General features: G+C 49.3%; 1 long non-coding RNA gene and 1 pseudogene across 1 annotated transcript in view; both read left to right on the forward strand.

Moving 5' to 3' along the window:
- LOC111813965 overlaps window positions 1–8,894 on the forward strand; it is a 20,541-nt gene that overhangs the window by 6,758 nt on the left and 4,889 nt on the right. Inside the window, exon 2 of the long non-coding RNA XR_002819073.1 lies at window positions 1,154–1,158. This is a non-coding gene — a long non-coding RNA (uncharacterized LOC111813965). The remainder of the gene's footprint in view (window positions 1–1,153; window positions 1,159–8,894) is intronic.
- On the forward strand, window positions 3,625–4,432 carry LOC101572388 (annotated as a pseudogene).

The following is an 8,894-nucleotide window of genomic DNA, read 5'->3' on the forward strand; positions in this document are numbered from 1 at the left end:
TATGGACTGCTGCCGCTGAGGTAAGTGGGGCTCATAAATCTAAACTTTGTAATCGTAAGAAAGCCACCCCCCAAAAAAGAAAGGAAAAAAAAAAAAAAAGAAAAAGAAAAAAGAAAGAAAGAAAAAGAAAGACAAGAACAAAAAATAAAAAGAAAGAAAAATACAATGTTAAGGGCTGGCCAAGTAGCTCCGTGGATTAACGCGCCTGCAAGCCGACTCAGGGGCCAGCTTTCTCAGTCACCATTCTTTCTCAGTCAAAGAAATAAAAGACTTGGTGGGAATGTAGTGTGCTTAAAATCATTCATTTCTAGCCTTCCAATATATATTAATACTTGTTAAATATTTTCCAGCCTGCGCCATTACTCAGTAAAGCAAGCAGCATAAAGTGTGGATCTCTGTACATCGCTGTTTAAATGACAATGATGTTAAAGCTCAGTTCTTCTGGCCACATATTTTTATTTTATTTTATTAATTTATTTATTAGGGCTGGCCAAATAGCTCAGCAGATTAAAGCCCCTGCTTAGGCAGAGGCAGGGGCCAGGAGTTCAATCCCCAGGCCTGCTGTGCCAGCCCTGCCCCCGGGCATGCTGAGAGGATGACTGAGACGGGGTGTGATGGTGTGGGCCTGTGATCCCAGCACTTGGGAGCTGCATGCAGGTGGATCACTAGGAGTCTGCTCTACGCAGTGAGGCCCTGTACACCCTGTCCTAAATTAAAAAAAAAAATCTTGGGGGGACTGGCATGGCACGTGGTGTCCTGTGCCTGCCTAAGCTCGCCTAAGCAGGCACTTGAGACCTCCAGGCTGTCTTGCCAGTCCTTATTTTATTTATTTTTTGAGACAGGGTTTTGCTATGCAGTTCAGCCTGGGCTGGAATGTATCCAAATTTCGATCCTCCCACCCATAATTGTTAATAAATCAATTTATTTTTATTTCTAATTTTAGAGACAGCCCATATTCGTGAAGAAATGTCTTCAAGTGTTACTTTATTTAGTCAAGTTCTGTAAGTGTCAGATACAACAATAGCTTGATAGGAACAGATGAGTGTCCTATGACGTGGAATGAATTCACATCTTCATTATGAACTGTGTCTAGACAGAAAATTCTAAAAGCATAAAGATATTTCTAGAAAAAATTTACAAAATAAATACCAAGTTAAGGTTCCTATAAACCGGGGTTGCTCTGCTTAGGCAGAGCGCAGCGGCGGGGGTCCGATCCCTGGCCTGCCGAGCTGGCCCACCCTTGAGGCAGGCTGAGCCAGCCACTGAGACTGGGCGTGGTGGTGCACGCCTGTAATCCCAGCGCTTGGGAGGCTGAAAACAGGAGGATCACTAAGAGTTGGATCTACCTGGTGAAACCCTGCAGACCTTGTACTAAAAAGAAAAGAAAAAAAATTCTGCTGTTGGACCAGTGACTTACCTTCTTCCCGCGCCCTCTGGCTGGGCAGACGCCAGCCCCACAGGCCGGAACCTCATGGGGACCCTCGTTCCCTCCACACCCTCGCTTTCGGACCTTGGTCCCGCCTTCACACATTCTTTGAGCTCTGTCCCTTAGGTGTAGTGCCGGCCCAGCCACTTCTCTTTATTTCCAGTGTCACTGCCCACTTCAAGGTCACTGTTTTCTACCCTGACAACCAACAAATCCCCTATTTTGACACAGATATCAAAATATATTGTGTCAGTGTGCAGCCATGCTCCTGAATGGCTTCTAATCCCTTGTTTCCTCACTGACTTCAGGAGCAAACCCAGGCCCTTGCTGTGGACACTGAGACCCCTTAAGCCCTTCTCCAGCCTTGCTCCTGATCTGGTTCCACCCCTCAGGTTGAGCTCCAGGCACAGCGGCTCTTAAACGCTATGTCCTGTGCCCCAGGCCCTTTGCGGCCCTTTGCACTAGCAGGCGCCTCCTTTCAGAACCCGCTTTTTATTCATTGAAGCCTTAGTTTGAATGATTAATTCATCAGAAACCCTTCTCTGATCACCCCACTCCTGTGTTTCTTTCTTTTTTTTTTTTTTTTGCGGAAGCAAGGATTGAACTCGGGACCCTTTGCTTGCCAGGAAGAGCTTACTGAGCCATCTCCCCGGCCCCACTCCTGTGTTTCTAAAACGATATTCACATTTCCTTTATGGCTCTTAACAAGGTTAATTAAGTGCATCATTTGGGGCCGGAGAGATGGCTCAGTAGAATAAGTGCTTCCCTGGCAAGCGCAAGGGCCTGAGTTCAATCCCCGGTTCCGCAAAAAAAGAAAAAAAAAAAAGTACATCAGCGTTACTTTTGCTCTGCTAGACTGGGTCATAAGATCAAGAAACATGACTATTTTTGTCCACCACAAGCCTTGCTGTGTAGTGTAGCTCCAGTAATCACCCACTGCTTACTTACTTACTGTTTATTTATCTAGTGGTACTGAGGATCGAACTCAGGACCTTGCACTTGACAGGCAGATGCTTATGCCGCTGAGCTACCTCCCCAGCCCCTCACCCACTACTTATTAAACATCTAAGCAGTCATATCTAGCTTTTAACCTTGGTATCAAACATTGTCTACTCTACTAGATCTATGAGGTCTGATTGAAAAATTCATTGAACATTTACACTTTTTACTTTATCAAAGTAAGTGACACATGGGTACTCATCTTCAAAATACCCTCCTTCAGACACACTTATCCCGTGGTACTTGCTACTTTCTGTAGCAGCTCTGGAGTCCTCTTTCCTGAGTGTCTTTAGTTGTTGTGACTGCGTCAGTGTCCTGCATCAAATTGAAACATTACCTTTCACGATCATTTTGATTTGGGGAGAGAGCCAGAAAATGCCATCATGTTTAATGGTTTCATCTACAATTCTGTGTTATTTAGGTTGCTTCCATGGCCTGTTTTCTTTCCTCACTTTACTATTGGTGTTTCCTGGAGTTTCTCTTGACTACTTCCTTGAGCCCCTTGTCCAGCCAGGGGTTACTTGTGGGCAGCTCCACTAAGACAATGGTTATATTTTCTCGTAAGTTTTTTCTTCCTTTCTGTCTTTCTTTGCTTTTCTTTTTTGAGACAGGGTCTTACTGTAGTTCAGACTGGCCTTGACTCACTGTGTGTATCCCAGGATGGTCTCTAACTTGCTGAGATCCTCCTTCCTCGGTCTCCTAAGTGCTGGGATTACAGGTGTGCACCACTAGGCCTGGCCTCTAGTAAGAAATTTCTAGCAGAACTTTAAAGCTTGAAGTATAGTAGAGGGAAAAGAACACTGAAAAGGCCCACCAGGACACCATTTGCAGAAAAATTAGTCTGGTGTCTATTTAGACACAATAGGCTCTTGGAAACATGCGAAATCATGTGAATAAATTACAAAGCAGTGGGAAGTTCTACTGTTTTATGATTGCAATACATGTTTATTCATATGCACAGGAAAAGCTGCAACTACCATACTGTGTATTTCTTCATTCCATCCAGAATATTTATCCAGCACTTCTTAGATAATGAATGTAATGCTGGGCTGGGGATAAAGTCGTGGGTTGTGCTGTGCTGCGCTTACACTCCTGGACCTCGTAGTGTAGTATACGCTGGTGTCATTAATTTATCCTCCCTTGCCCTCCGGCTGTGACAAGAAGTGTGATCGAAAGTGTTGGGAGCTGAGGTGGCGGCGACTCTGGAGGCCGCAGTCCGGGTCCTGGCCTCGGCCCCAGCCCCACCATGGTGACGCTTGCTGAACTGCTGGTGCTCTGGGCCACGCTCTTGGCCACGGCCTCAGAGTACTTTGTTAGCATGAATGCGCATGCCGAGAGGTATTTCTTTGAGCGGGTCACCTCGGGCACCAAGATGGGCCTCATCTTCGAGGTGGCCGAGGGCCGCTTCCTGGACAGCAACGTGGAGATCACAGGACCTGATAATAAAGGGACTTACAAAGGAGCCCGAGAGTCCTGTGGGAAGTACACATTTGCTGCTCATGTGGACGGAACATGCAAGTTTTGTTTGAGTAACAGAATGTCTACCTTGACTCCAAAGATAGTGATGCTCACCATTGACATTGGGGAGGCTCCGAAAGGACGACACATGGAAACCGAAGCTCACAGAACAAGCTGGAGGAGACAGTCAGTGAGCTGGCTGTGGCCATGACAGCTGTGAAGGACGAGCAGGAGTACATGGAGGTCCGGGAGACGACACACAGAGCCATCACCAACAGCACAAACCGCAGAGTGGCCCTTTGGTCCTTCCTTGAAGCTCTTGTTCTAGTTGCCATGACATTGGGTCAGATCTACTACCTGAAGAGATTTTTTAAAGTCCAGAGGGTTGTTTAAAAGGCCTTTCCTCATGATCCCAAACTCATAATTCACTTGTTTACCAAACACCTTGGTCATTAGTGTCATTAGAGTCTATATTTTTATTTTTGGAACTGTACATTTCACAGCTTATGTTTCTTTGTGATTAACAGATACTGGGAGAAAAACATTTTTTAGGAAAGTTTTAGGAAAATTTGACATTTGATCGGCATAAAATTTGTTTGAATGCTGCCTTCATTATACAGGTCCTTCCAGAACTCAGACACTGTAAACAGAATACAAGAGTATAGTATCTTTATTGTGCCTTTTTTTAAATTTAAAAATGCAGTGTGGTCAGGAAATTGGCACAATTCCTGAAAACACCCTTACTAAAATGATGAAATCTCTGCACTTTCTCCTGTGGCTAGAGTTATTAAAGATTAAATATTCTTTTTGCCCAGCTGTTACATGGCACAATAATTTCCTCCTCTTTTCGCTTGTTGTTTTGATACTGGGAGTTGAACTCAGGTCCTTGTGCTTGCCAGGCGGGCGCTGTGCCGCTGCGCCTCTGCGCCACATCTCCAGCTGCAGCAAGGATTTCCGCCGTGGCGTTTCCCGCCTGTTGTCACGGCAGAGCGCCGACTTGCCAGTGTCAGTCGGCAGGCTGAGGCCTTTTATACTTGCCCTTAGTACGCTTCAGTCTGAGACTGGCCCCAACACATATTTCCCTTACATTTTTTCCATTGAACTTTAAGACTGAAACCCCACCCCCAAACTGGTGACCTAGGTGGCTGAGCTAACTGTCCTCTGATTTCTGCCCAGCCTCCCAGGCGGCCTCCATCAGCCAGTCCCCGGGTCTCAGCCAATGCCAGCTGCTCTGCGCTGGCACACCCCTTCCCCACTCGTGGCACGTAGGAAATATGCAGACATGTCATGGGAAAAATCGGAGTTTCTGCTGCCAAAGGATCAAGGCCTGCGGTTTGATTCAATCCTAACAGCCACTATTTTAGGGTTTCTCTGCAAGCCTAACAGCTACTATTTTATTTTTCATCTGTGGCCTCTTGGGTCCATATCAGCACTCTGGTTCTTGTTTTGGTTTCTCCTGGGTCTGTCTTTTTTGGCACATGTGATTATTTTTTTTTAAAATATAAAATGAGGGACTGGTGAGATGGCTCAGTGGTCTAAAGCACCTACTTAGAACAAGCTTAGCAAAGCACAGGGACCACGGTTCAATCCCCCAGCACCACATGCCAGCCAGCCCTGCCCCCTGGTGGGCTGAGCTGGCCACACACACACACACACACACACACACACACACACACACTCTAAATAAATAAATAAATAAACTTTAAAATAAATAAATAAATAAATAAATAAATAAATAAATATAAAATGGAAGTCTCTTGCTCTTTCATGGATTTAAGATTAAAGGAGCTTCTGGGTTTGGTGTTGGAGTGATCCAGGATTATGTTGTAACTGAGGTATATTGGTTACATGTGCTTTTTTTTTTTTTTTTTTTTTGGATCTTTGTAAGGGGAAAACTATAACAATTTCATATAGTTAATTTAAATTTGTAACAGGTTTTCATGTTCAGGACAATTTTCAACCTTGGGTGAAAATACTTGCAATAGTTTACTGGCAAGGTGACTGTTTCTTTCATCTTCTTGCAGCTGTTGCATGCCATTTTTTTTTTTTAAATGTGTGGAAACACTTCAAAATTGAATTAAAGGCTGGGCATGGAGGCATGTGCCTGTCATCCCAGCACTGGGGAGGCTGAGGCAGGAGAATGGCTGTGAGTTCAAGGCCAGCCTGGGCTACAAAATGAGTGCAAGGACAGTCTGAGTTGTACAGTGAGACCCTGGCTCAAAAAGACCAACAAAAAATTGAATTGAAATATGCAAACTTAAAATTTGATTGTGTATCTAATGTGCCCCTGATTCATTAATAAAACAATTCTTTAAAAAAAGAAAGTATTGAGACATCCAGGGGCAGGTGAATGGGAAATCAGTCCAATTTGGGTGTCCTAGTGTTCATCTCCAAGGGAGGGAAGATAGGGCCTCGCTCTGAAGCAGGGACAGTGAGGAATGCATCAACAGCAGGTCAGCCAAGGGTAGGGGCACACAGGTGCCCCAGGCACTGCCTCGAGGTGTCATGGGGAGAACTGGGGAGAGCTGGAAGAGGGTCTCTGGCCAGCACAGGGACCGCCACTAGAAAGCAAACCGCAAGCCCGACCGCTCTTACGGCTCTGCTGAACTATGCTAATAAAGACGGCACTTGTAGGGGAGCGGGAAGAAAAGCAGAAGAGCCAAGGCAGGTCACGTACAGGTACCTATTCCCTGCGGTGAGGGCGATCACTGCGTGCGTCTAAAAAAAAAAAAAAAAAAAAAAAAAAAAAGCATTGGAAATCATTGGAAGATCTCAGTTGGGTAGAAAAATGATGAGCAACCTTGACAGCAAACTTGGGGCACTGTGGTCATGCTAGGGGACAGAAGTGCTGAGGTGGGACACGCCAGGCACCAAGGCGCAGCTCTGCCCTGAAACATTTACTGAGGCCCAGCTATGCATCCGGGGCTGCGCAGCCTATGAAGGGTGCAGAGGATTTCAATGGGCCTGGTGAATTGCTGGACGAAATGGACGGGACCCTCGCTGCCCAACAGCACCTCCACTAGAGCATAAGGGTGGATTGCTCCGCTACAGACAAAAAACGTGGAACCACTTCAAGGCCAAGACTAGGGCTTGTAGAAGTGTGAATGCTGCGCCCAGCGCAGCCCTTGAAACTTTGGAGGAGGCCAGCAGGGGGTGAAGAAGTCAGAAATCCATATACAGAAAGCTGGGGTCAGACAGGGCCCTCTCTCCTGATGGGACGGAGGAACTGCCCAGGACCTGCAGCGTGTTTACTTATACAATCAGCACTTGAATAAGTCCAGGGAGAGTTTAAGGGGAGGGCAGGGCCTGGGACAAGGATATCTAATCTTTAGGAGGATGGGTGCCTTGGTGGCTTCACTGTGAGTGAGAGGAAATTGTGTCATCCCAAGTGCAGGCCAAGTCGCAGCCTGCGCCAGCCGGGCTCTGCACACCTTCCCTGGGGCCTGCCAAGCTCGTAGGGAGTGGTGGCCTGCCCTGGACACCGAGGCTCAGACAGCGTCCCCCTACGTGCAAACACTGACAGCCTGCTGCCTTGAGCTAGGAGGGCTCACAGAAGGCGCGGCCATCCGGGCGCCGCACCCAGGGAGCAGCGCTGAGCGGTGGAGTTGGCTTTGTGCCACTCACCTCCACTCCTGTGTGGTGCTGGGGGCTGTGCCAGGCCCCCTCGCCACGGAGCTGCCTGCCCGCTCGCCCCACGGCAGCGGGTGTCTCCCCAGCAGGGTTGGCACAAGGACTGCCTGTCGCACAACTCAGACCCTCCCGTTGTAGGACTCACAGAGCGTCTGCACGTGCTTATTCTCATCACGGCGGATATTTGATGAGTACGAAAAGGCAACATTTTCGTGTCATTGGTTTACTTAGCTTGGGATCAAGCGTAAGATGGTGTACAGGGACAACCTGATCCTGCCAGTTCTAGAAGAGGAAGCTCAGAACGCAGCTCTGGGCAGAGTGGAGCAGGAGGGGATGGAGCAGGGTGCGGCTGGCCCGCTGACGTCCCTTATGTGCTGAGCAGATGTCACTTTAGACACGCCGCGTCTCCGCGGTGCAGCTTCCTGGTTTAGGGTGGGCTTGTGTGCCGTGTGTGACCTTTCAAATGAAAAATACCTGAGTTACTCACTGGTGTGGCCCTCGAGGTTTCCCAATACGATTACCTGTTAATAAAATGCCTGTTAATAAAAGAATGTACAGTTTAGTTAAAAAAATAAAATAAAACGCCACCATGGACATTGTGTTGCAGGGCAAGCACAGGTCACTTCAGTGTCCAGGTGACTGTGCAGACGCCTAAAGCGAAAGCCCCGGCCCTGGGAAACGCCAGGCTGCTTCGAGGCTTCCACCCGGCCGACCGGCGAGCAGGCCGCGGAGCCGGCCAAGGTCCCGGCGCTGGCTGGAGAGAAGCCCTCCAGGCGGGCATCGGGGGCAGCGCCCGGCTGCTCGTCTGCGGCTTGCCTTGGGCTGCACCTGCGAGCTTCCTCCGGCGGCTCCTGCGTGGAGAGCGGCTCGGCCGCGGGTCCCGCCACCCGCCCTCCCGCGGGACTCGTTCTCGGCCTTCGCCGCAGTCCGGACAGGTGGACGGGACGCCCTTCTCATCGCCTGGGACTTGGAACGCCGTCCTTCTGCAGAGCGCTGACGCCTTCATCGGAGGCCAGAAGGTCGGGCGGCCCAAGCCCGGTGCCCCCGCGGCCGCCGCCGCCGCCTCCTGCGCGTCTCTCCTCCTGCCCTCATTTTCTGCCTTCTTTTCGTGCTTGCTTTTCGTTCTCTTTGAGCGGCTTCCTCTCAGGATGGCAGGGAAGATGAAGAAAGACCCGCGGGGGTCGCGGCGCCGCCGGGGGGGGGGCCCGGGAGTGGGGACACGGAGCGTAGACACGGAGTGGCGGGGACACGGGGCAGCAGGGACACGGAACGGGGACATGGGGCGGAGGGGACACGGGGCGGCAGGGACACGGGGAGGTGGGGACACGGGGCGGCGGGGACACGGAGCGGCGGGGACACGGGGCGGCGGGGACACGGGCGG

Source organism: Octodon degus, unplaced genomic scaffold, assembly GCF_000260255.1.
Source record: "Octodon degus isolate 3935 unplaced genomic scaffold, OctDeg1.0 scaffold00248, whole genome shotgun sequence".
Lineage (NCBI taxonomy): Eukaryota > Metazoa > Chordata > Mammalia > Rodentia > Octodontidae > Octodon > Octodon degus.